We start from the raw sequence: 27,054 nt of genomic DNA on the forward strand, positions 1-27,054 counted from the left end.
TAACTTATTTTTTCCCCTTCATTGACAATGTCAAAATTATAACTAAAAATATCTAAATTAGACTTAAGTAAGAATATTTTGATAGTATGGATACTAAAATGCTAGGGGAGTTATGGGAGTTTGCCTTTCCCATAAGTTATGATACTCGTTCTACCTACTATATATTATATATGTTATATTTCAAGTAGGCATCATTACAGTCAAAACATTTCAGCTTTTTGATGAAACACTGCTTGTAAGTCCAATAGATGCTACAGGAGCTCACATCAGGAAAACTCATGGGCTTAAGTACATCAGGAAAATCAGGGATTATTAGTTTGGTTTGAATTAGTAGCAGATCATTCTACCTTATCTGGGAATTTGCCAATGAGATGACAACCAGAGTTAGGACCTGCCGGCAATTGCTGTTATCCATGGTGATGGCTTTATACATTCCTCTCAAGATAATTAAGATATTTATATCCATAAAATGGAAAAGTGCCTATCTTAATCTATTTTATCTATAATGTCTACATAGAATCCAGACATTTTAACAGGCTGAATATGAGATCAGGATCTTTGTGGAAAAAAAAAACACATTAATAAATCTTTCACTTGGTCTTTTTTCCCCCTCTGCATGCACTTATAATAAAAATTACCATTGAGAAATATCTGAAAAACTGCTAGTCAGTGGATTGGAAGTCAGCCTGCTATGAACTCATTCATTCATTTATTCATTCATCAAATTTATATTGAGATGGCCTGGTTTTGGGTGCCAGGTAGTGAATGGAAAAATGCAAAAATCCTGGAGCTCATGAAACTTATGTTTTGGGTGAGAAATAGGGAACAGTATGAGTAGGTAAATGTGTAGAATATAAAATAATTATATAAGTTTTGTGGAGAAAAGAAAAAGGAAGGGAAGGGGATATGAAATAATCAGGTGGACAGAAAAGGTATCTATGAGAAAGGGACTTTTGAATGCAGATATGAATGCAAGAAATGAAGGAACCTCACAGGATCTGGGGTTAGAGCATGTGTTTTAGTCAGTTTTTTACTGTTGTGACCAAAAAGACATGACAAGAACAGTTAGAGGAGGAAATCTGGTGCTCATGGTTTCAGAATTCTCAGTCCTTAGATAGCTGACTCCCTTCTGTGGGGCGCGAGATGAAGAAGAACCTCATGGTGGAAGTGTGTGGCAGAGGAAAGCAGCTGGGAACATGGCATTAGGAAGCAGAAAGAGACTGTCCTCACATGGACAAAATATGTACCCTAAAGACATGCCCCCAGTGATCCCAGCCACACCCTACCTGCCTACTATTACCATTCAGCTAATATCTGTCAGGGAATTAATGTGCTGATTAGGTTAAGGTTCTCATAACTCCATCACTTCACCTCTAAGCTTTCTTGCATTGTCTCGCATATGGGCCTTTGAGGGACACCTCACATCTAATCCATAACAGCATTTCAGGGAAGGGAACAGTAAGTACAGAAGGGTTTGGGATGCTTAGGCAAGGATAGTGAATCTGAAGCTCAGGCATAAGAGGGTGAGCACAGGAGATGGAAGAGGGGTTATGGGGGAAGGAGGGAGAGGGAAGCTAGGGAGGGGATGCTTTGGAACACATGCAGATGAGGCTCTTCTTGTGTCGACTGAAATTTATCGAGCACTGGCCACATGGCCATGTACTGTGTTATGCTCTGGAGATCCAAACAAGAAAAGATATTTTCCCCTAAGTTATTCAGTTTGATAGAGGAGATAAACAGAATCTGGTAGAGAACACACAGTTAACTGTTAAGCCTTTTGGACATTCATGCACAAGTGACAGGTGTACCACATACAGTGGAAAAAAAAAAGTTCCTGAAAATTTGTAAATAGATTGAAATTGTATCTACTGAACTATATTGAGAATGAACTCTGGGGTATTAATAATACCAGTAAATCTATGATTTATCATCTTGTGAAATGAAAAAGTACCTACTCTTGTTTTGGCTTAAAGTTTACATATAGCTGAAATTAAACACCTTGATCTGGAAGGACTAATATTTTTCGGACTTGCTCAAGTTATATGGCCCAGGAATGTAAGCTGTTACTAACAGACTGGTGCTGCCTCTTTCACCCAGGTCGGGCATAGGAAGGGCATGGCATAACTCAAAGTTCATAGGGCTTCATGACATTTCCAAGGCCCAATACAAACTTTCTTCTTCTTCACTGGAATAGTTTTAGTCTTAGTTATTTTTTTTTTTCTACCTAGTTGTATTAACTTTTCATCATTGTGACCAAAATACCTGACAAGAACAGCTTAGTGGAGGAAAAGTTAATTTTGAGCTCATGGTTTTAGAGGTTAAGTCCATGGTCTCCTATCTCCATTGCTATAGGCCCAAGGTGAGGCAGAGCATCATGGAGCAAGGACAGGGTAGAGGGAAGCTGCTCATCTCATGGCGGTCTAGAAGCAGAGAAAGAGAGAGAGAAGCAAGGAACGAAATGCAATTCCCTAAGGTATGCCCCCAGTGACTTTCTTCCTCCAGTCATGCCCACCTGGTTACAGTTACCACCCAGTAATCCACTCAAATTATGAATCCATCAAGTGGATTAATCCACTGATTAAGTTACAGCCTTCATAATCTGGTCATTTCACTTTTGAACATTCCTGCATTAATTAACATGAGCTTTTGGGAGGACACCTCATATCCAACCATAAGACTACTATGCATTAATAGTTTTATATAGCAAACTTGCAGGAAACTTCAAATTTTAACACATTTCACTTTTTCTTATACAAGGCAAGAAAATGCCCCAAATCCTGTAGTGAATCTAATCTATAAATGTATTAGAAGTGTTTTGTGGTTTTGATATGATTTGAGTGTGTCCCTCAAGGGTTTGTGTTTTAAGAGCTTGTTACCCATGGTGGCCCTATTGAGAGGTGGTAAGACCTTTACAAGGCAGTGCCCATCCCCCTCACTCTAGCTTCCAGTATTGCCATGTGATTTCTCCTGTTCATGCTTCTGCCATTGTAATACCCTCTGCCATCAGGTCTCCATCTGAGCTGAGCTGATGCCAGTGTCTTGCCTTTAACCTCTAGAATGCTGAGTTAAATAAAACTATTTTTTTTATAAAGTTCCCCAATCTCAGGTATTTCATTATCGTAACAGAAAACTGACTAATACAGGGTCCTCCTCTCTCCAGTCAGAATTCTTCAAGGAAAAAGTAGTAAGGACTTGGTGGACACCTTGAATCAACCACAGTTGATTTGTGAGCCTTCTGGTAATAACTATTTATTTATTTTTTTCCAAAATGAAAACTATTCTTTCCCAAGGCTCCCAAAGTTTCTTCTTATTGTAACGTTGGTTTTAAAGTTCAGGATTTTGTCATCTAAATCAGGTCCAGATATGGATTGGTATTCCTGGGGATAGTTCTTTGAAAATGGTTTCTCTTAATCTGAAGATAAGTTATCTGCCATCCCGCCTCACACACATATACTTCATAGATGATGGTGGTAGAGACAGAACTGTATAAACACTCGCAGTCAGAAAAGTGGGAGGTGGAATGGGAAGCTAAAGCAGTTACTGATCCCGGCAATTATGAAAATTGAGCTGGTCACATGTTGCCAGTTCCTTGATTAGATTCCAGTCTTGCTTTCTTGGAATAATTCTCTGGAACTCTTATGTCTGTTCTCATATATATTGGTTCCATCTTTGAATCAGCTTTCCTTAAATTAAAAAAAAAAAGCATGTCTGTAAACAAGTAGCTTTTTCAGCCTCTGTCCTTCTGTCAGAAGATGGGGAGTCTCAAGGTTTCATCCTGTTCTGTCCTCTTTAGTCAAGACTGCTGACACTTCTTCCAACACAATACTCTTAAAAAGTTTAATGGATTTCCCATGAGTTATTGGCCTCACCTTCATATCTCTTCACTACATCCTTCATTATCTTGAGCCCTATAATAGGCTACTTATAGAAAAACACACTTTGGATATTTAGAAGTTCTCTTAATTCACAGTGTCAATGATGCTTGCCTGTAGAACCTTAGAAAGCCCTTTTGTAGTGGAAAGGGGCATCCTCTCAAATCTCTCTGATGTCCACCTTCCATCCATGTCCATCCATCTGTAGTGGGAATGAAACTTAGGGCCTTGTGCATGCTAGGCAAGCATTCTACCAGTGGACTATACTACTGGAACCCTTTCTGAGATCTTAACAAAGACTTGGGATTTGATCTGTATTAACCATTTCTTACTCTGAGAATCCTTTTTGAGAAAGACTGGAGGTGAGAAACAGTTCATTTTGATATCCAGTAAATCCTGGATCCTTTGTAATTCCCCTGAATTCTCATTTTTTTTGAATAGTCTTTTTTAAAAAATTCATCCTTCTCTTCCTGGATTTTATTAAAGGCAGCTACGAGAAACATTTTTCAACATTCTACCTAGAGATCTTCTTAGTCATCATCTCAAAATCATTAGATACTCAGTCTCTTCTATTTTCAGTATTACTCTAGGCAAGAATTTTGCCAACTGTTCTGCTGGTTTTTAATTCAGGTGACTTTCAAAAGCCCCCCTCCCCCATATTTTTCTATCCTTCATATTCTCATTTCCATGAAGCTCTTCCAGCTGTCATTAAACACGCCCTCAAGGCCCTAAGAACTGGTGGTACTTCTTGGTCCCCAAATCACTATCACCCATTTTAGATTTTCATGACAGAGTACCCTTCTGATAACAAATTCTGCTCTACTTATGTACAGCCATGTGAAAACCACATAAAAATTTGGTGGCTTAAAACAACCATTTTATTTTGCTCATCATTTTGTGGATCAAGAATTTGGGAAGAATTTGCTGGACATTTCTTCCTTTGGGTCTCTTCTGTATTTGCAGGCAGATGTCGGCTAGATAGCACTGTGGTTAAGGGCTGGAAATCCAAATGGGTCACTCACATGGCTGGCAGTTGATGCTGGCCATTGTCTGGGAATTCAGGAGGGGATGTTGACCTCTGTCCATGAGGCATGGGCTTCTCACATCACGGTGACTGGATTCCAAGAGGGAATGTGTTGTGAGAGAATGTTTCAAAAGACCTGGATAAATACTGCAAAGTTTCTTATGAATTCACCTTGGAAGTCCCAGAATGCCACTTGTACTGAATTCTAATAACTTATATACCATGGGCAGAGCTATTATTTTCTTAATGAGATGGGGAACAAATAATTTGTTGCTATCTTTAGTTTTCCACAGTGATTATCAGAGTCCTCAAAAACTATCCCACTCTTGAGAAGATTCTGTTGACATAAGAGCCAGCTGTTAAAAAAAAAATTAGGAGAGGATTTGGGGGACTCTCTGGATCTAGGAGAGGGATTTAAAAATTTTTTAATCCAGAGAACCCTTCTTGCAAAATGCTTTTGTTCTGAAAAGTTCCTCAAGTTTTTGAAATCCTGCAAACTTTTTGAAGATGACTTTCTTCTTTGGCTCATTCATATCATTCTTCCAGTTTTGAATGCCCTGGACTCATTTGCACATAAATTTTGAAATTGTGTGAATCACTGTCAGAATGATCCATTTGTTAACTTCAGCTGAACAGTCCACCCTGTTTTACAGTCTGCAGCAGGATTCAGTGATGTTCAGCAGTGGTGTATCAAAAGTCTGACCTTTGTTTTGGTGAGCTGAGTGCTGGGAACAGTCGGGTGGTGAAACCCTTGGTCACGTCCTATGTGTGAGGGGATGTTGGAGGCTCCAGAGCTTATGCCAGCCATGTAGGTGTAACGATTCTCAAGGTGTCTGTGTTGAAGGGGTGTAAGAGAAGGACCAGGAAATTTTAGTGTGCCTCTGAGGTAGTCAATCTCTTGGCATCTTGAGCTCCAGGTCCCCAGTGACTGATCTCTATTCTTAAATGGGGACCTGTTCTTAGGACACTTTTCAGTATGGTCCACACTTGGACTAAACAATAAAAAATGAGGACTCTAATTCTAGAATTACTGGATGTTTGCCTTCTAACTCAGAGTGGCATTCGTAAAAGGATGGGAATAGAAGCAGGGCTAACCCTAACAGGAAACTAAAGCCAGGAGTCACTTGGGTAAAATTCGAGATCATATGCATGCAATGGTTTGGAATGTAAGAAATCATAACTAACCAAAGTCAGTGATTCCTTGTCATCAATAAGATAGGTTTGGAGGATGAGATCAAGAAAGAGGAGAGCAGGATTTCCCTATCACAGGGATGGTATCATGGTTTCAACTCACTGATAAACTGGGAGTGAGTTTTTAGCATGCTATGTTCAGAAAAATCCTGAGGCCGTGTTTGGTATGGGTACAAAAGTGTACCATGATTGGTTAACGCTGTCTTCTAGGGATCCAAGGCTGGGTGGGGCTGGCAGCCCATGTGCCATGTGTATGTCTATGTTCCTGCTGTTGAGGAGGTTCACACATGAACTTCAGGATGTGACCTTGGAAAGCTTTCTAGCAAGCAATAAAGTAAGCTAGTGATGTGGCTTAGAATTAGAAACTAATTGAACAGGGCTGATTTACCCCTTAAAAAGGTCAAGGCACACTTACCCCAACTAAAAGACCTTTAATGATATGCTGTATTCTGGAAGTCAGAAATTAAAACCACTCAGAATTCTCTGAACACTGGACCTTTTCTTACACTGTAACCATTTTGCCACTAGCCTCTTTGACTTTTTTGGCCTCTTTTTAAAAAATTTTGCCTACTTCACCTGTCTACAATCCCCAGATTTTATCTGGAATACTGGATGACTTCAGATTTTCTTCCAACTACAGTATTTGGCTCCATTGATCAAGACAGTCATTGGGGTAGGTGGAGGTGACCTCCCCGACTAGGGCAGAGGTGTGTTAGAAGGTACAGGAGATGTGTGTTTTAAAATAGTACTTAAATTGATTGAAGTGAAAAAATGGCACCTGGTGAGAAGTTCCCTCTCCAACTGTGAAAAATGGAGAATGTTTGAAATTTCCTCATCTCCTTGAATGGCATATCCAAAACTTGGGTGCTTCATCTAGTTTAGTCCAGAACATTAGCAGAGAAACACATCTAAATAATTTGATTAAAAGGAAACAGAAAATGGCCTCATACCTCTCACCTGAGATTAAGGTGGTCTCTGGATCTATGTCTATGGGTAGCAAAAAATGTGTATGGAATAGAGCATAGAGTTTGTACCCAACTTTCTTGGTTTTTCTCAGAGCCTATTTAAAGTGGCTTTGCATAACATCTAAATGCAAGAAAACTTTTATCCCATTCCATGTCATGAAGTCCTCTTGTAATATTCTCTTCACTGGTTTATACAAATATAAACCTGAGCACTATGGTAGGAAAATCAATTAATACTCTGCTCTTCTGCATTTGTTGTTGTCCCAAATCTATCATATAGATAAAGCCTATCTATCATAAGTAAAGATAGTCTTTTAGTCTATCCCAGTTCATGTTTTTGTATCGGTTATCAGACATCACAATTTTAATAGGGACCTATACTAAGCTTGTTGTAAATCTATTATTGTAATGATTTTTTTAAGTCCAATTTTTTTTTATTGGTTGCTCAAAACATTACAATGTGTAATGATTTTTTTAAATAAAAGATTCATTTGCTTTAATTCAACAGTTTTATTTTAAATTTTTTGTGGCACTGAGGATTGAACCCAGGGATACTTTACCACTGGTCCACATCCTAGCCCTTTTTATTTTTTTATTTCGAGACAGGGACTAACTAAATCACTTAGGCTGGCTAGAACTGTCAATCCTGCTGCCTTAGCCTTCTGAGTCACTGGGATTACAGGTGTGTACCACTGCACCTGGTAGTTTTATTTATTTATTTTCCTCCCTAGAATAACTGTTTTGTGTGAGGTTAGGTTAGATGCTGCAGTCTGCAAACACTTAAGACACACCTCTATCCTCAACCCTATACTCAAGGATTATATGAATTTATGGGGACAAGGGTAGAACACTTCCTCACCCCTCACTAAGGGACACCCATAAGTACAAAGTAGAGTTATGGCAGATACCATGAGAAAACTGCAATAACTTATGAAAGTCCAAGTGGTGGAGAAATTGTAAGTGAAGGTGGAGATTCACTATAGGGAGGTAGCATTTAGGAAGAGATTTGAAGGATGAGTAGGATTTTGACATATGGAAATAGTGGATTTTTGAAAGAAAATCAGAGGTTGGGATATTAGCAACTCTATCTGGGCTAGATTAAGAAGTTGTATGGTAAAGGATTAGAAGAAAAGGCAGAAAAAAGTAAGTAGAAAAAACCCCAGAACTGCATAAATTTGAGTACCAGTTTAGGGTATTTGTTTATAATTTGGTAAGTTACGGAGAGAACTGATTTTTTTAAACATAGCAGTAATATCATCAGAGTCAGTAATGGCATGCTTTAAATAGAGTTCATCTCAAATGGGCCACTCTGTTTATGAAGATTTTTATCTATATATGCACATAAATATGTACATATAAATTTTCACAGCCAAAGGAAAAGGTTGTATATTATGGCATAAAATTATATTTTTTGGCTCTGACTCAGCAGTCATAAAATCTAAGTATTTCCAAGCATAAGAAAGATGGAAAACACTCTTTATAACATCTTAAATAATTGTATGGAGGCCAATCCTACAGCCCTTGTGCATAAGTAGCTCAGATTGAATTTTAGGAGAGTTTTTTGAACATTTCAGCATTAACTTTTGGGCATAGAAACAGACCATATATCTAATGGCTAACTTCCTTGTGAACTTTTAGTCCCAACTGCCTTCAATGAAATGTTCATATATGCATTTAAATGCAACTATTAAGAAGAACTGGAACCTTTTCCCATGTCTGTTGCCTAATAAAACAAACTTTCCAAACTAACCCCAAGGGAGTAAAAGTGCAATATAAGTTTTCGATTCCAAGTAAAAGGACATAACTGGAAATCACACAAGACTCTGTCAGGGAAGCATTGACATTTGATTCATCCATGAATAAATTATGGTTGTAGTTTGAGTGCTGGGTAATGCCACTACCAATAAAAATTAATACAAGCTAAACTGTTTACCCAGGACAGGAGAGTTGGAGTCATGCAGAATCTAGTGAACATTAGAAGGGAATATCTTATAAAAGTTCTAAGAGAACAAATGAATACTATCATATTTATTTATTATCTTTAATTTTTCTAATGTAACATCACAGAATGGCAAAATTCACTGTTTCTTTTTCTTCTTTTTTTTCTTCTAAGTTCTAAGACTAAGCCAGACTATTATCAGCCAGAAAATACTGAGAGGAGTCAAAGTTTGAGTTCTGCTGTAATATTTCTGCTTCCCTTGCAAAACAGATTAAAATATGGAAAATAATCAGTCTAATCAATATGTCTGGATCTATTAAAACTGCCTTCATCACTCCAGTTTAAATTTTTTAATTTTTCCAGATGGTAACAGAAGAGGAGAGATGGAGGGGCTGACTTTTAAATCATGATATGCTTGTAGGTGGTGGTAAGAACATAGAATCTGGCAAAAATCTATTGTGTACCATGAAATTTTTATAGTGTTGGGCACTTTAGAGTGATAGGAGGGAGTTTAGAACCACCCGCAGCCAGGCAAAGGAAGTGGTCAAGGTTACAGGCAGTGGGGTTGGAGGTAGGGTTGGTCATGGGGATGGGGGCGAAATTCAAAGCCAAGTATCCCCTTGTCAGCAGAACTGCAGGTCTGCCAAACATCTAATAACAAGAGAGGTGATGTTACCAAGAAGCCTGCTATGGGAATTTTGTTTACAAAATCCCTCTTGGTCAGTGAGATTCTTTATCCTGGGCAACTCAGAGGTTTTCTTCCTCCTTCATATTCAGTTCCTAAAGTAAAACTATCCATGTCTTTTACAACCCTATCATCTTTTTTTAAAAATTATTATTTTTTAATTATTTATATGTGATGGTGGAATGCATTGTAATTCTTATTACACATATAGAGCATATCATCTTGAGTAATTCACACAAAACACTTTCAGGAATTAGTCATATAAACCCTTAAAAAAATACTGAGATCAGATAGAGGGTTTTCTTGTGTGTGTGTGTGTGTGTGTGTGTTTATATCTGTCTGTCTGTCTGTCTGTTTTGCAAGGATCTATCTGACAGGTCTCCCTGACCAGATAGGGACAGCCTAGAAGAGATATGACTTTCATGCTGCCATTGAATTAGAGATTCTCCCCTTTGATCTCAGTTCTATATGAGATTTTTAAATACCATTCCTTTCAAAAACAATGGTGCCCTTGTTTGAAATCTATAGCTCAGAGACTATTGTATTTAAAGTTGTCCACTGTTCTCAGAAATTTAGTATTTTCTTTTTGTCTTTGGAAAAAACACACTTTTTAAAAAATTCATGGCAAATTAAATCTATTATTTTGGTTACCAATTTGGGAATATTTCATTGACCTTTAACTTCCACAAAGACAACTGAATTCACCAGTCTGAGTCAGTCACTCTGGTTTGGCTCTTAACATGATAATTATACAGTTTAAAGGTTTATTTTGTTTCTCTAAAAAGTTACATAGGGTGCAAGTGAGGATATTTCTTGCTATCTATGTCATGACCTCTAGCATTGCCCCCTAGGAGACTTCAAGGTCACACAGTCAACAATTTCATGTGCTTGGAAATCACCAGCTGGCAAAAACTAAAACTTGAGGCTAGAGGTGGCTACTAGGATAGGGCAGGTGTTAGGCTGATTGTCCACATGTAGGTAGGAGGGGAAAAATCTAAGCAGAAGAATAGTGTGCAAATCCGTTACCATGGAGACAGGCTAGGGTTCCTGCAGGAGTCAGCATCAGGAAGTCCAGCAAGTGGTAGGTGGTGCCTTCCCAGCTATCCAGGAAGTCCAGGTGAGACCAGTTGGCAGTGACCCAGAAAGATACAGACTGCAGGCTTTAGAGAGGACCCACACACAGGGTCAGCATTCAGGAGCCAGGTTAGAGCCCTCAGAGCATTCTGACTAAGGCTGGGGAGATAAATAGCTCAATTTGAATGCTGGCTCCCACCACTAACTAGCCAGTGTTTCTTGCCAAAATATTTAATCTCTCTAAACTTCAACTTCTACAAAGCCTGTAAAATGAGATAATGCCTACCTTGGAGAATTATTGTGATGTTAAAGTGCTCATCACATGACTGAACTACACTAAGAGTATAACATTTAATAACTGATTTTTAAGAATTGGCTACTAGGGTTATTTTTAGAGCAAAGTTGGAATGTGATTATAGAAAAGAGGAGTTTAGTTACTACAGTTAGGATATCCAGCCAGCACAAGATGAGAAGAAGGATAACCATGATTTAATATTCGCCTTCTTGGTCGGGAGGCATATTGGAGTGGAACTGAATTTGCATGTGGGTCTGATGGGGTCATCTTTGGGAATGAGTAGGTCACAGGGAATAGGAACTAGACAGAATGTTATACTTTAATTATCTAACTATGTTCACATGAACATGCTTAAACCATGATCATCCAAAAGCTGTTTCCGAGAAGTTAACTCATCATAGAAGCCTTTCCCAAGGTTTGTTATCTACTGTGGAAGCTTCATCCCTAGGAAGAGTTTTATGAATCTGAAATCATACCGTTTATCACATTTTTATTGTAAAATTAAAAATATTGGATAGGAAATATATTATAACTGAGAAAACAGTGGCTTCTCTTCACAAGAGACTGTCACTATTTTCTTCCAGATTTCCTTAAGTTTTGAGTAATGGAGTCACATCCAGAAGCCAAGTTTTCTGAGTCTAGGCTCTAAGATTTTGTTCCCTCTTTCTCTATTTTGACTGCAAGTCCATGGTGTATTTCTATTTGCTCCTCTCCCATTTCATTTGTTTTAAACAATAGCCTGTTGGACTTTTTCCAAATGACTAAACACTTACTGGGTACCAGAACTCTATGGGATGCTCCCAGCCATGTGTGGTCTATTCCAGCACTTTTTAAAGGGGCTACAGGAGACACACAATGTAGTTCCATCTTTGACCTTGGCCATATTTTATTTTGTTTGAGCCAAAGTTAAGTATATGAAAGAGCAAATGTAAGAATTTTTGTGAGCTTAAGAAGGAATAGGTGCTCGGCTGAGTGGTAGAATGCTCGCCTAGCATGTGTGAGGCACTGGGTTCGAACCGCAGCACCAAATAAATAAATAGATACAATACCTTTATTTTGTTTGTTTGTTTATCTACAACTGAAAAAAAAAACAAAAAACAAACCAAAAACCAAAACAAAACAAAAATGGGGCTCTAGAGGATAGTTTGAGCGTAGAGTCCTGTTCTGGAAACAGTTTTTCCAGAAAGTGTTTGTGTTCCATAGCAGCCAGGATCAGAGCAAACAGTGGTTCTTGTAAAAATGATATCAGATTTTTCCTCTGATCAGGACCCTCCAATGGCTTCGCTCTCTGCTTTCGTCCTCCAGTATTTCCAGCACCCCACCCTGTCCCACTTCTGATTCTGCCTGGGAGAATCAGATTTCTATGCCAAGTCTGACCACAGAAGGAAGATGCGTGGAGACTGTTTGCTGTTTCTTGAGCAGAGTAAACATGCTGGCTTCTCGGGGCCTTTGACATGGAATGGCTTGGAATATTTTTACATGGAGTTTCTTAAAGTCTCCTACTCACAACAGTCTCTGTGTTTGTTCATGTTTCCCCTCCACCTCCAATCAGTCTTTCTCTTTTTCCTTCTTCTTATCTCTCCACCCTTAGCTGCCTGGCTGACTCTCTAGGTCTCTGATCTTGTCCTCAGTGGTCTTTGACCTCCATCATCTCACCCCACGATGCATTAGAAGCCCTTTCCTGGGTACCTCTATAGGACTCATATGACACTAGAATTATCTATTATTGTGCCTGTTTCCCCAAACGGTAAGGGCTTCTTATAGGCCAAGGCAATGTCAGATTTACCTTGAATGTGTGAGTGATGGATTAGCTGGTCTCCAGTACCTGTTTGTTAAATAAGAAAAGACAAGGACTGAATTTTGGGAAGTTATTCTGAAATCTGAGGATGAAGCAGTTGGGAAGATTTTAACTTGGAGGGTGTAGAGAAGACCTGGGAGAGAGTTTCATTAGGTCAGACAGTTTGCAATGGAGACACGGAACTGGAGAAATGGTAGTTCATACTCTGTGGGTGGAATTTTCTTGTCTGTAAAAGTTGTGTTTTTGTTTTGTTTTGTTTTTATACGAGGAATTGAACTCAGGGGAGCTTTACCACTGAGCTGCATCCTCAGCCCTTTTTATGTTTTTTTTTTTTTTTTTTTTTAAANACCCGTTATTACTCGTCATCACCTGTGGAATTAAGTCTGTTTTCTTTGCATAGAGTCAAAGTTCTCCTTGACATCTTTCAAAGCCAGTTCTCCACTACTCGTTTTCAATGCTATCTTAAGCTTCATCCAAAGTGGAAAAGATCAAATTTTTCCATCAAGAATTTTTTTTTTTTTTTGAAACAGGGTCTTGGTAAGTCGCTTGAGGCCTTGCCAAATTGCTGAGGCTGGACTCAAACTTGGAATCCTCCTGCCTCAGCCTCCCCAGTCACTGGGATTACAGGCATGCACCATAGCACCCAGCCAAAATGGGGTTTGAACAGCATTTATATGAGAGGATTTCTATGAGACTATGTCAGATTGAGAACTCAACACATTTTAATTATTATTATTTGAAAAATCTTAGCAGCAATGCTCTATAATAGTGAAGACCAATGCTCTGGGGCACATTGAGGATTGACTTCAGAGTGATTTGCTGAACTCCCACACATTTCTTAATCTCTTTTCACCTAAATTTTTAAATCTTTATAATGGAAGTAACAAATAGCACCTCATAAGATTATTGTAAGATTATATTAATGCATCTACTGTGTTTTGACCTGGCATGTAGTAATGGTTTAATAAATGTTGGTTCAACATACACACACACATACATGAATGGAAAGAAAAATTGTCAAAGTAGAATCAACATGACTTTATAATTAAATTAATGTGCACATGAGCATGTGGGTTTGAGGTAGAGTAAGATAGGAGAAGGAATCTGAGATAAATTTTGTTTCAGGACTGAATAATCCTACAGATGATACCTTGAACCACGATTGGGAGCTGAGAAGCTAAAAGAATTTGGGAAGTTGGGCCAATAATTAATTCAATTTTGTATCCGGTCAGTTTGAAATGCTAATAGTATAAACATTACTTTGGTCTGGTAAACCAAAAATGAAGTCTCAAAATTCTTAGAGCGATTTTGGGCATCTGTGTATTAATGTTAAGAAAGGAGGGTAATTTCAGATCTAGAATTTATGATTTAAGGATCATTAGCACATAAGTATAAAAAATGATAATAGCTAATATTTGTTGAAAACGTTGAGCACTGTACTAAACATTGTATATACATTATCTCAATTTTCTCTGCATCCCTAGGAGGTAAATACTATTAGTAGATACATTTCACAGGTAGGAAAACAAAGACACAAAGCAGATGAGCAACTTTCGAAGGTCACCTGATTGAGTAATGAGTAAGGGTTTGACTTCAGACAGTTTTATTCTGGAACCTCCCCTCTCTATTCTGGGACTGTCTCCAAATGAAAGGTTGAAGATGTGATTGGTCAAGACAGCATGGCAAGAGAGGATGTTCCAGTGGGGTATGATTTTTGAACTTAACCATCCACAGTCATTCCCTTGACATTCTCAAGTGAAAGAAAAGGTTCCCCTTTATAAAACCAAAGACAAGAGTTCCATAGGTGATGTGTGATGAATGCCTGGGTATTAGAAGTTCAGACTTTGAGGTCTTTAACTATCCTAACTGGTTCAGGTTCAGGATAGTGTTGAGACACCAAACCCTGTCTTAACAGCCAGGCACTCTCTCCCATAGTTCACAACAAAAATTGGATGTATCAGGGATCATTCAAAACAGACTCCCACTTCCCAGCCCTGACTTTACTACAGTGTGTATTGGGGTCAGCCTGGCATGCTGTGTTTCTAATATGTACCTGGGAGAATCTGCTGGGCAGCCTGTTTGAAACCTACAACACTGACCAACCCAGTTTGCTGGGAATTGAAATGTGGTATTTTCGTTATATAAAGTACAGCCATAAAGAAATGATATTGCTTTTCTGTATGAGTCCTAAACCAGCTATGAAGGTGATTTTAAAAGAGAAATTCCCCAAATGTTTAGAGCAATCACAGGATCACTGAGGTAATTACATAGCCTCCCCAAGTGACTATTTCGAAGGGAAATGCTAGTTTGGATGTGTAGTTTCTGGTGTATTTAATAAATACCACTTTCATTACTAAAAGAACTTCCTTCATAAATGTGATTTTTCTGGATAGAAAGGGAAACGTAAGGAGCGGACCATTCATCCAGTGTTATTACTATGTTATTACTCCATTTCATTGTTACTCTCTTTGTTTGGAGTGGAATCGATCAATTGGGTCATTTTCTAAGCTCGATGGACCATCATCATCCCTGTTTATATTTGAATTGTTCACAGCACTTTGGCCTTTACAGAAAAGAGCTCTGAACTGACGCAAAGACTTCCATTAGAATTCTATGGAACACCCTTCCATGATACGATTTGACCTATGGAGATCTGAATCCACTCAATGATTAACATTTTTTTTTTTTTTATGTCAGGGATCTGCTAAATTTTTATATTTCAGTTTGGTCTGGTTTTGGTGTATAAACAGTAGTTCCCTGGGCTGATCTAGTAGGTCTCTGTACGATTCATGACTTACCACATTTCTGTGAGGTTTCATATCTGCTGTTGGAAACAGCCATTCTATGTGCTTTATCTCATAATAATTACACAGAAAATTAAAAGGATCAATTCTAATTTAACGATCTTTTTGCTTAACCAGTGTTTTGCTCCGCTTACAGATTGAATCACTTTCTCACTTGATTTTTCTGTAAGATAGGGATCCTCTCCACTTAATTAGATCATTATGAGGTAAAGCTAGAATTGGAAAACAAAGGTGCTTTTAAAGGGGATCTAACTATGGACATATTACCTTCATTTGAATTTCTCCCATGGTGCATTTCTCTTTGGCCAATCATTCATTTACCACCCACTTACTGAACACCTACTCTGTGACAATGGCTCTTCTAGGTACAGGAGATAACACTGTGTGGAAAAAAAAAGTCAATGTTTTAGTCAGCTTTTTCATCACTGTGAGCAAAAGACCTGACAAAAACAACATACAGAAAAAGTTGTTTAGCTCATGGTTTCACAGGTTCAGATGATGGTTGGCCAACTCCCTAGCTATGGAGCTAGGTGAGGCAGAACATCATGGTCGAAGGATGTGGCAGAGGAAAACTGCTCAGGACATGGCAATCAGGACGCAGAGAGAATGCTCTGCTCACCAGGGACATAATATAAACCCCCAGAGGCACATCCCCTCCAATGACCCTCTTCCTATAGCCATACCCTACCTGCCTATAGTTTCACCCAGTTAATCCACACAGGTGGATTAATCCACTGATTAGGTCACAACTCTCATAATCTAATCACTTCACTCTGAACGTTTTTGCATAGTCTCACAAGCTTTGGGGGACACTTCATGTATAAACCATAACAGCCAGAAAATGTTCTGCTCCCACGAAGCTTGTAGACATAAGGGGCGAGGCAGACCATAAATGGAATGAATAAGTAAATATCAAGTGTATTTGAAGGTGTTGAGAGAAATGGGGGGAAAATAAAGTAGGGAAGTAGGAAGGGAAAACTGGACTAGGGACAGTTGATGTTTCAGTTTTAAATAGGGTATGGAGTGGGTGGGTCCTCCTAAAAGAGTGACACTGAACGTGGTTTGGAAGGAACCGAGGAAAGCCATTGTAACAGTTCTCCAGTGGTGTTCCTTAAGATGTTGGTCTTGAGAAATGTGAGCTAGAAAGGGGTTTCCCCATTCAATCAGTTTGGAAATTTTAGGTTTTAGACATTTCCCCTGCTTGTTAGCATATGAAATAATTTGAAAAGGCCTGGTAAAATTAAACCTGTTTAATTCAGATACATTTGACCATATTTCCTTCCTTTGCTTTCCTCCCTTCCTTTCCTCCAGGTATGCTGGAGAAACTAGACCCTAGCTCCAAATCCACCCTCAGCTGTGGATGTGATCTTGCTGAGTGGTAGTTAGTAGGGTCTCCCAGGCAGGGTGGTTCAGGTAAACAGCATGGATTCCAGAGTCCTGGGCCTCAGTAAAACCCTTGGATCTGTCACTTTGTCCCAGAGAAAGGTGAATCTCCCTTTAGTTTTTGATTGTTTCGATCTAGAAATAATAATAATGCCAACTATGCAATGTTATTGTGAAGATTAAATAATGATAGCCCTTTATAAATGAAATAGTACTACAGATATGGGTGTTTTCCTGTGCTTTTTTTCTTTTGCTGTTTCAGTACTTGGGATGAGTGGATCCATTGTTCTTCTGTTTACGGTCCATTTACAAAGAGCTTTACCAGAGGATCATTGAAAAGGAGAAGGGCTTGAGTTATGGGGTTTGTGCAAGGGCTAAGAACTGTGCTACTCTGGATTAGAGTCTAAACTTGGACCCTGTTAGCATCAGGCACTAATTGCTTATTAGCCACCCACAGGCCATTTTACCACATTAGCTCAAACTTTGCTGTACACTGGAATCAAGTGAAAAATTTTCAAAAGTACTATAGCGTGGTTCCTACCCTCAGGCATAGTTGCTATGGGGTATGACTCAAGCATCAGAATTTTAAAATCATCCTAAGTGATTTTATTTGTATCAGTAGTTTGGGAGCTACTGATATAAGTTACTCCTTGTGCTCCTCTTTTTTAGAAGTCTGGCTATGTTAACTTTGTTACTGTAACAAAACACCTGGGATAATCAACTTAAAAAGAGGAGAGCTTTATTTTGACTCACATTTTGGGAGGTGTCAGTCCATGGTTGGTGGTTGGCCAACTCCCTAGCTATGGAGCTAGGTGTGGCCCCCTGTCATTTGGGGGCCAGAGGCAGGCTGCACACCATGGAGGGAGTGTGAGATGCACTAGACTGCTCACTTCATGGCAGCCAGTATGCAAAAGAGAGAGAGCAAGGGAAGGGGACAGGGTTCTAATACCTTCTTCAATGGCATGTCCCCAGTGACCTAAGTTCCTTTCACTGGGCCTTATCTCTTAAAGGTTCTACCATTTTTCCCAGCATAACAGACTAGGGACCAAGCCTTCAACATATGATCCTTTTGGGAATATTTTAAGGTCCAAACTGTAGCCATGGCCAAGAGAAAAGCTCACAAGTTTATTATGGTTACAAACTGATGAACTGGGAGGAGAATTTTCTTTTTTTTTTTTTAAATCAGCTGTTTACTTTGACAAAGCATGGTACCATCATATGCATTTTCTCGTTTAAACCTCTCCCAAACCCTGATACTTAAAGATTACACATTTCATTTTGAAGGTAAAATACATAATCCTAGAAGGCTAAAGAAAATTCTTTAGGAATTTGAAAACAGGACATTCGGAGTGCCTTCTGTGTCTTTTCCACCAGATATTCACAGTCATTGAATCTTCCTATGGGTTTATGGTATTTTTTCCCATTTTCTTTCCTCAGCTTTCTGGCAAAATCTGAAATGAAGCATGTTTATATCAGTGTCGAATAAAACCAGTGTAAACATTTTTTGGAAGAAGTGATAATAGGATTTTCATTTCAAGCTTAAGTCTGATAAAAGAAGGCCTTTATTCCCTTATAAGAAATTATAAGGGAACTTATAGGCCAATACACAGTAATGTAGAAATTTTATGAGCAAAGCACTCTGGTCTATTGTCTATCAGTAAGGCTGGCCCAGCACTTCCCATTTTTCAGCTTACCTAAAGCATTTTCTCAAAATGGGAACATGTGCAGGCAAGTGTTCTCTGATAATTGTTTATTCATTTAGCACTTACAGTGCATCTACTGTATGCTGGGCTCTACAAGTCAAAAGATAACTAAAACATCTGTTACAGTAAAGGCAGCCAAGACCTCTGAGCAGTGGACAGAGTAAGGAAAATTCAAGTGTGAGTACAGCCTCGTTGGTCTAAGTGTACTATAGGAATGTTGATGGCAGTGGAGACAAAGAGGGGTCCGCCACACGGGGCTTTCACTGGGGATGCAGTGAGGTGTCACTGTGGAGGAGTTCAGAGAAGAGATAACTTTTGAAGCTGTGGTTACTCCCCCTTATGCCAGCCCTTTGGGAATTTCCAAACCAGTGCTGTAGGAATCATGACCCAGTGACAATAGGGCAGGGACTACAGAAGAAATCCAGATGTGGAGAAGTTGGGTGAATGGCCACCGTTGCAATTGCAGCGAGAGGCAGAAATGAGACTCACCCTCGAGGGTTCTGACTCTAAGTTTAGTGTTCTTTCCATGACACTGAGTTTCCTCTGCTGCTTCAACAACTGGCAGGTCCACCGAGATGAAAACATAGTCTGTAGCTTGTGGCATTAGGTGACATCTTGATTATTTTTTTCCAGTTGAACCTGGTTGCCAAGGAAAACTCTTTCTCCCTTCTGTACCCAGGCAGGGAAAGTGGTATCTCAAAAGGAAAACTGTGTCTTGAAAGAAGTCCAGAAAAACCTCATGAGGAAGTAGAATTCTGAGATGGATTGTTCTTTTCCGAAATGTATGCTACAGTACAGCTGTCTACCAATACTTAAAATCACTAATACTGTTTTGCCTTGGGTGTTATATAATTTCACATTTTGCAAATTAGATCTCATTCAAATAACTGCAACTTTACTCCAGACTCTAAGTCCTTTATGTTCATATATATATATATATATATATATATTTTTTTTTTTTGCCACGTGTCTTACCAGCCTAACCCATCCCCAATTCACTGCTTGCTGATTCCAAATAAATTTCTCCAGCCCCAAATCTGTTCTTAATTTTTCCCAGGGCTGGTGGAATTGGGCTGTTCCAAAGGACTTTAAAGCCAACGTATATCAAACCCAATTCATTATTTTCTTAATCTTTTTTTTTTATCTCTTTAATAACATTTAACTCAGTTGTCTAAATCAGACATGAAAGTCTGTGAATTCCAGTCCCCTGCCAAATATCCCTCCAGTTCTTCCTCCTCATTCTTTGCCACCTCAGCTGCAGTGGACCCCTAACTACTCCTTGAAACAATGATTATTTTCCTACATGAATCTACCTTGCTTAGCACACAGAGGATTGTCCAACCCGCTTGGACAAAAACAGAAACCTCATTTCAATTCAGTATTCAAATAATTTGAATAGGCTGCTATATTTTCGCATTGTCAGTTAAGTGAATTTCTTTGATATGAGGCTTTCATCGTGTCTCAAGGCCATCATTCTGAATACTGATAATTATTATATACTATCCATGTTGTAACCAGTGTGACATTTGACTTCAGTGAATGTGTATCTTTTTTTTTTTTTTTAAGTTCATTTAAAATAACTTGTTTTTGTATCAGTTGTTTTTAACCTTTCTGGAGTCATAAAGGAATGTGAAGAAAGTTGTGGATTTCTCTTGAGAACAATATACACATGTTCACTTGGCCTATAATTTCAAGATCTTTGTAACTCATCCATGGATATCCAGGTTTCAGCTATCACGAAACCTGGTTGAGGATCCCTGCCTGATATGAAATTATTTTCATATTTCCATGTCAGAGATTTGTTATACATTCCTATTTTAAGTAAATGTTCTAATGAATTTGGTTTTTGCTGAGATGTGATTAGCTGTCTGTTTTCCCAGAGTCTGTACTACATCATCTAAAAATGTATTATGGATAGGGCAATGGATTCTTCCAAGCTTGAGGATTTTGTGAGGTCCTTTAACTAGTAAAGGGTGGTAGGGATCAACTTGGATTCTCAACAAGGCCTGAATTCTTGTCTCCACATGTTCTACTAACTTTGCGAAACCTTTTAGAAACATTAATTCAGGTGTACAACAAAGCAAATCTGACATAATATTTTATTTGAATTAATAGCATCCTTTTCATTTCTACTATATTATTTTCCTCAACAAAAACCTGGATAGAAAGTGAATGATATCAAACTATTCAATACCTAAGAATAAATAAAGGAGGGCTGGGATAATCTAAGTGGTACAGCACTTGCCTGACATGTATGAGGCCCTGAGTTCAATCCCCAGCACCACAAATAAAATTAAATAAAATGAGAAGAATAAATAAGGAAAGGAACACACAGAGAAGCTTACTGAAATCAGTTCCAATAAGGAAATATGCAAAAAGGCCCCTTCAGGTTCTAGCTCCTAAGTCTCTTCATTGATAGATCTCTGCTCTTCAACTAGTATCAGGATTCAATTCAAACTACCTGTGAATTGAAGACATCATGCAACACAGACTGAATTAACCTATATCAAATTGAGTCCATACAACAATTTGGTCATGTAGGCAAGTATGAATGATGACTAACAACATTTTGGCAGAAATGATAGGTTATTGGTACACATAGTTATTAATAATTTTGTCTAACGGGGATACTTTGGGAAAATATAAATTTGATTATACTTTTGCATATGAACTTAGTTTTTCAGAGCTACCCTTTTCTATACTGTGGATTAGAATATGAACTTGGCTAATTTTACCTGAGTTCTCTAGAATCTGTCTAGTACGCTCCAAAAAACTAATCCCACCATGGGCCAAATATTCTTGTTTGCTCTTTCTCTCTGTCATATTCTAATTGAGCCATTGCAAGGAACTTGGAGATCTGTTCCATCCTGTGTAGGCAGGGAACTGAGGCACAGCATGGTTAAATAATTTGCAGAGGTCACACACTGCTGACCAGTAGCCCATCTAAGGTGAGCTAGCTCACGCATCTTCTGGCCACCAGTTCCCACTTATTTCCTTATCTTTCAAATAAGAAAGCATTAGTTAACTCAGAAAATGAAAAAAAAAAAAAAACTTATCAGACAAAGGCTCATAACAGCCAAAAAACCCATAATGATTAATTTTATGATAGTTTCCCCAATACTACAATTATATACTTGCTCACCCTCTTCACCCCCACATCAGGTTCTTCTTCATCATAATGTGCTTCTCCAGTTAAATAGTTTTGTCATCGATCTGACTTGATTGTTTTCTAGGGACATCTGAAATAGGCAGAAACAGATTTATAATTTCTTCAGTTAAAAGGATAAAGCTTTTGTTACATTAGACTTTCAAATTTTATCAAATTGAAAAGTGGCATCCTAGCTCTACAAAGCACAGTTGTGTATCAATTAATGTATCAGAAGCTATTTAATGAGAGACAGTGTTGTACTTGGCACTCTGGTAGGCAGACCGGGAAAGACGGAGAGAGAGAGAGAAAAAAAAGCATATTTCTGTCAGAAAGGAATTGAGAGGTGAAGAAGGGATTGAAAAAGAAACCTCAGAAACAATTAGAGACCCGTGATGTTCTACGTAAGAGTGAACATTGTGTAACAATGAGAGAGAAAGATCGATAAACCCAAGAATAATAAATAACAGCTTTGTGGGCAAAATAGGATTTGAACTTGGCCTTGACCAGTGGATAGAATTTGACTGGCAAATACAATTTAAAGAGGCAGAAGGAGGGCATTGAATGATTGGGCAATACCACTGGAGTAGGAGTTAACAGGGTATGTGAGATGAACAATGGGTGGCCAGCCTGACTGAACCAAGGGTCCACGATGCCAGTAGTTGGAAATAAGGTTGAATAGACTGATAGAACTCAGAGCTCTTGAATTTGAATCCCATCTGTGCACCTTGGAGCATATAACTTCTCCATGCTTCAGTACCCTAGGTAACAGGAGATAATAACAGTCTTCCTGTTTTATTGTTAAGGGTATTTAATTTTTTTTAAAAAAATTTTTTATTGTTGGTTGGATATTTAATTTGATTCACAAGTTCTGAGCACCAGTAAGGTTTACTACATTGCTTCCCATGTGTTCTATATACCTTAGTAAGCATTTTCATGCCCTCTGGTTTGGTTGGGAAGTGAAATTGAACATGCTACAATATTAAATGATTATATTTTAGGTGAAGCCAGACCAAAAAAAAAAAAGAGACTTGAAAGTAGTCTGAGAGTCTGAACTCTAATAAACAACACAGAGCTGTTCTTAAGCAGAGTTGAATTTAGGGAATCTCAGATTAGAAAGTGTCTTTTCAGACCTTTGGAGCACTTGAATACTGTGCTCTGCTCTCTTCTAGTTGCTCAGACATCTCACCCTGGGGAAGGAAACCACTTGGCTGCCTGCACTGGTATGTGGATTGGTGACAAACAGCAGGGACGGCATTTGGTCTGAAAAGAAAAAATGAAATTGGATTTCAGGGGATTAAAGTTAGTCACATTTTTGTGGTTCTTTTCCTTTGCAGTGGGTCTTTAAGGGTCCAGTTCTGAGGTTAATAAAAAAGCTGGAGAACAAGATTGAATATTAACAAGTACCTCTTGGATAGTTACTGGAAAGTTACTATAGATGGTCTCTGAATTGGCCTTTGCCCTCTTAGAAACACTGATTCTTGTAACCTCTAGGCATGGGCTTGACTGCACCAGTTCATCCTTGTGGCATTCCAAGGAGACCCGATTAGCAGAGGCAGAGGAGCCATGTCCAATTGTCAAGGGTGGAGAGGCACCGCTCAAGTCTTGGGATCTGGCCATTAGTCAATAGTCCTCTGACCCTCTTAGTCTACTTCAGCTAGGCTCTTCTCCAATTCTGATTGTCTGGCCTTTGCATAATTACAGTGTCTTCCCTGTGGGATTTGCTAGTGATTCTTGGACTGTGACGCTAAAGCAAAGAGGCCCAACAAGTTACTTGGTATTTTCATTAAACTTAGCCAGTTTCTCCAATAGTTTACCTATTTAAGGTTAACTATGTTTAAACACCCAGCAGTTGCAGATTATCTTGGATGAGTTAAAAAGTTTTTCTTTCAAGCCATTCTGCTTTTCAGATTGAACATTCTCTTTGGCACTTTATATTTTGCAACCTCGGCTTCTGCTGTCATCTTTTAGGAATTTGGAATCAGAGTGGAACTGTGACTTTACCCATACTTAATGGTGATCAAGGTCAAGCAGGAGTTTGAGGGGGAAAGTCCTTAGCCCATTCTGCTACTCTAAAAGGGTAATTAGTGATAAAGAAGGGCAAAGTATTGGCCAAACCTGATGCTAGATATTTTTTTTTAATCAGGAACATACCCATGGTGAGTAAAATACACAATATTATGATTAAGAGAAGTTATAAAAAACATACCAGACAATGTACAAATAACATGACGTAAACATACAAGAAGAAGTTGATCTGTGCTTCACCTATCATGTGGTCACACCATCTAAAATACCTTATTTTTGGAAGAAATAAATATTAAGGAATGTTCTTGAGATCTTTCCTACTGATCTTGGAGAACATAGTTATAAAAGTGAGAAATACAGTACATAGTCCACAGTAACATCTTTGTATTGAAAAAAAAAAAAAGTTTTCCTGCCACTGTACAAAAGTCAAAAGCTAGTTATCCTTTTTGCCCTTCCAAACTCCCCTGATAGGTCTGATGCCAGGAGCCCCCCTTCCTAAATTTTATGGTGTGTCCACAGAGCCCCTCAAATGGAAGCTTGGACTTTACTCTGTTTTCTTCTCCCCTCCCCTCCCCATTTTAAAAAGGCTTTAAAGAACATCTCTGGGAGACAAAAATAGCCCCAGTTGTGAGAGGCCTGCACACTGGGAATGCAACCGAGATATGCAAGTCAGCAAGTGCACGCCGCGAACATGAGTGTCTGGCCCTGGGTGGATGCTCCTCGCTATCTTGGTGCCGATTCTCTGCCTGGGCCCGGTGGGTAGAAGGGAGAAAGGTTTTACAGGGTGGGAGGTGGGTCGGGTTGGTTTGGGATCCGATCGCCTAAGAATGGAAACCCCAGCATTCTGGCTCAGGGGGCTCTTCCTTCCCCTCCCCCCATGTTTTTCAAATTTATTTTGCCCAGGCGAGGATTGGCGACGGTCAGAAGGGAGCAGTTGGTACTGAGTGTCACCCTGAAGGTAAAATGAAAGACAAAAGATGAACGCATGCTTGCTTTCCTTTTGCAGCGGCTGCGGTGGCGGCAGGAGCAGCAGGATTTAAAGGGGAAAAAAAATCACACGCACATACACACATATATACACACCCAGAGGCGTCAATTATGCAAACGCAATAATGCGATCAGATCATGACTGTGCCGGGAATTTTTTTTTTAAAAAAAATATAGATATTTATTTTAAAAAACCAGAGAGAAACGCATGCAAACAGAAACGTGCACATACCACGTAACCACCCGAGGAGAACCTGGCAGCCTCTCTCTTCTTCTGCCAAGTTATCATTGAGAAAACAGACAGGCATCATGACGTCCTGGGTCACAGGGAGTGCGGACCGACGCTACCAAGAGAAAAGGGAGGCGCCTCAGCGCTCCGGCTAGCCGCGGGCGCCCCTCTGCCCCTCGCAGCCTGGCTCGGTGAGTGCACAGCCGCTCCGGACGCGGACCCCGGGTGCCAGGCCGGCCCCGTGCCCGCAGGGGCAGAGCGGGGGGCCGTGCCCTTGCCACTGGTGGGCCGGCCAGCACCCCCTCTCCTGCTGAGGTCGTGGGAGCCCAGTTAAAGGAGGCGTGTGTAAGATGTGCAATGTTCCTGCATGGGGGTTTTGTAGACTTTCATAGCCAAAGAAACCGGCTTCGGCTTCTTTAAAATCCCCGACGACTCACCTGATTAACCTGCTGCAGTTCTGACCCTGCCAAGGTAACTGCTCCAAATCCTTATCATCAACATCTGGAGACAGACATTTGCATCTGGGGCATTCTTTATTTGCAGTCCTGGTTGAAATCTGTATTGCTACCCCCTTCCCCCCTTCACTTGCTTAGAGTCTCTTGGAGGAAAAAAAAAAAAGAAAAAGCAACCCCTCCCTCAATAACACAATCCTAAGTACTGCCCACCTCTTGTAGACTTGCCTGACCATGACTGCAAAACTGTCAGCGTGTGTGCTAGAGACACAGATAAATCCTAATTGCAATTAGATTTGTTCTTTCAACACCCCTCCCATCCCCCTTCCTGGATAGAGACTTAAGTGCTTGGTAAAGTGGCAAAGAGTGAGGGCAGAGTTCAGCACCGGCACTGGGAGGGGTTAGGGGCGAGGGGATGTGGGGCAGGGGTCTTGTGGGAGAGGGTGGTGCCAGGAGTTGAGGACTGCTGTCATGGGCTGGAAAACCCTTCTGGTGACTGCAGCTGCTGTAGGTGTCTTCCTCCTGTCCTCTACGCCTCTTTCCCTCCTGTCTCCCCAACCCTTTCACCTTCCCGAGGGAGTCGCTGAAGTTGCACAGAGGTCACCAGACCCTCATTTAAGTATTTCAAACCACCCACTCCCTTCTGCCCCTCAAGTGTGTGAGAAATTCTTCAGGATAGAGTGCCCCCCCTCCCCACCCCTGTTTGGTGATGGGAGATTCTCAGGGAGAGAAAGACACAGAGGGCAAAGCTCCACTCTGTCCCTCTTCCCCTCCTCTTCCGGCAACCTTTCCCTAGCTGCACCCCCTTGGTCTTTCAGTCTTTCAGAATCTTAAAGAGCAATTCTGTAAGAGTCCGGAAAGGCCTGCAGACACCCCCCACCCCCACCCCCTCAGTGTTGTGGAATGATTATGTATGTGTTTATTTATTGTGCTTGCTTGGGTTATGCTGTGAATTGCCACATGGATCTGCTTTTGCTAGGGAAGCACGTTTGCTATGTTTGTGTTGTAGAATCAGAACCAGTGGCCATGGGGGAAGAAGGACACACAGAGAAACCAATTGATTTGGCTAACATAAACCAGAGGGCAGTGTTGAAAAAGGCACCCTCTCATCCAGGCCCCTCAAAAAAAATAAAAATAAAAATAAAAATATGAAAAAGAACTAGAGAAAGAAAAAAAGAGGAAGAAAGTCTTTCAGCCAGCTTTCAGCCAGCTTATGGGTACAGAGAAGCCCTTAGGTCCACACATGACCACCCACTACTTTCAAAACACTCCTGCTTAATACTTTAAGTCAAGATCTGGAGACCTGCGGATGTGGTGAAGTGTGTTTCAGAGCAGCTGAGTGACTTGGTCTAGTTTATAAACTTGTTTCTCATGCTGCCCAAAGACCAAATAGGGGAGTATGTTTGGAAAATGCCCAAATTCAAAAGCAGCAGGCAAGAGAAAAAGAAGCAGAAAAATGTCTTAGAAGGAGGCAGGGGAT

The 27,054-nt window shown here is 39.7% G+C and overlaps 1 protein-coding gene and 1 long non-coding RNA gene across 28 annotated transcripts in view; one reads left to right on the forward strand and one right to left on the reverse strand.

Moving 5' to 3' along the window:
* The window catches only part of Esrrg (estrogen related receptor gamma), a 592,284-nt gene that overhangs the window by 17,080 nt on the left and 548,150 nt on the right, over positions 1-27,054 (forward strand). For 3 of the 24 annotated variants that reach the window (XM_048809372.1, XM_048809371.1, XM_048809370.1), the window contains exon 1: positions 25,456-25,593. The exons of 17 other annotated variants lie outside the window; for them this stretch is intronic. The gene's annotated coding sequence lies outside the window, so the exon portion shown is untranslated. Of the gene's footprint in view, positions 1-24,492; positions 24,662-25,184; positions 25,314-25,455; positions 25,594-27,054 lie in introns of those variants that run through there. 4 more of the 24 variants (XM_048809364.1, XM_048809358.1, XM_048809365.1 and 1 more) reach the window with 4 other exon arrangements.
* Positions 18,136-25,264, reverse strand: LOC107140547. Of its 4 annotated transcripts, none has more exons than XR_007349780.1 (6): positions 25,126-25,264; positions 23,012-23,141; positions 21,876-21,972; positions 21,079-21,194; positions 19,223-19,372; positions 18,136-18,481 (listed from the first exon to the last, which is right to left on the reverse strand). It is a non-coding gene; the product is annotated as an uncharacterized LOC107140547 (long non-coding RNA). The 4 variants fall into 4 exon arrangements; XR_007349779.1 differs by having other exon boundaries at positions 19,223-19,447; XR_007349782.1 differs by lacking the exon at positions 21,079-21,194.

This window comes from Marmota marmota, unplaced genomic scaffold, assembly GCF_001458135.2.
Source record: "Marmota marmota marmota unplaced genomic scaffold, marMar, whole genome shotgun sequence".
In the NCBI taxonomy this organism is placed as follows: domain Eukaryota; kingdom Metazoa; phylum Chordata; class Mammalia; order Rodentia; family Sciuridae; genus Marmota; species Marmota marmota.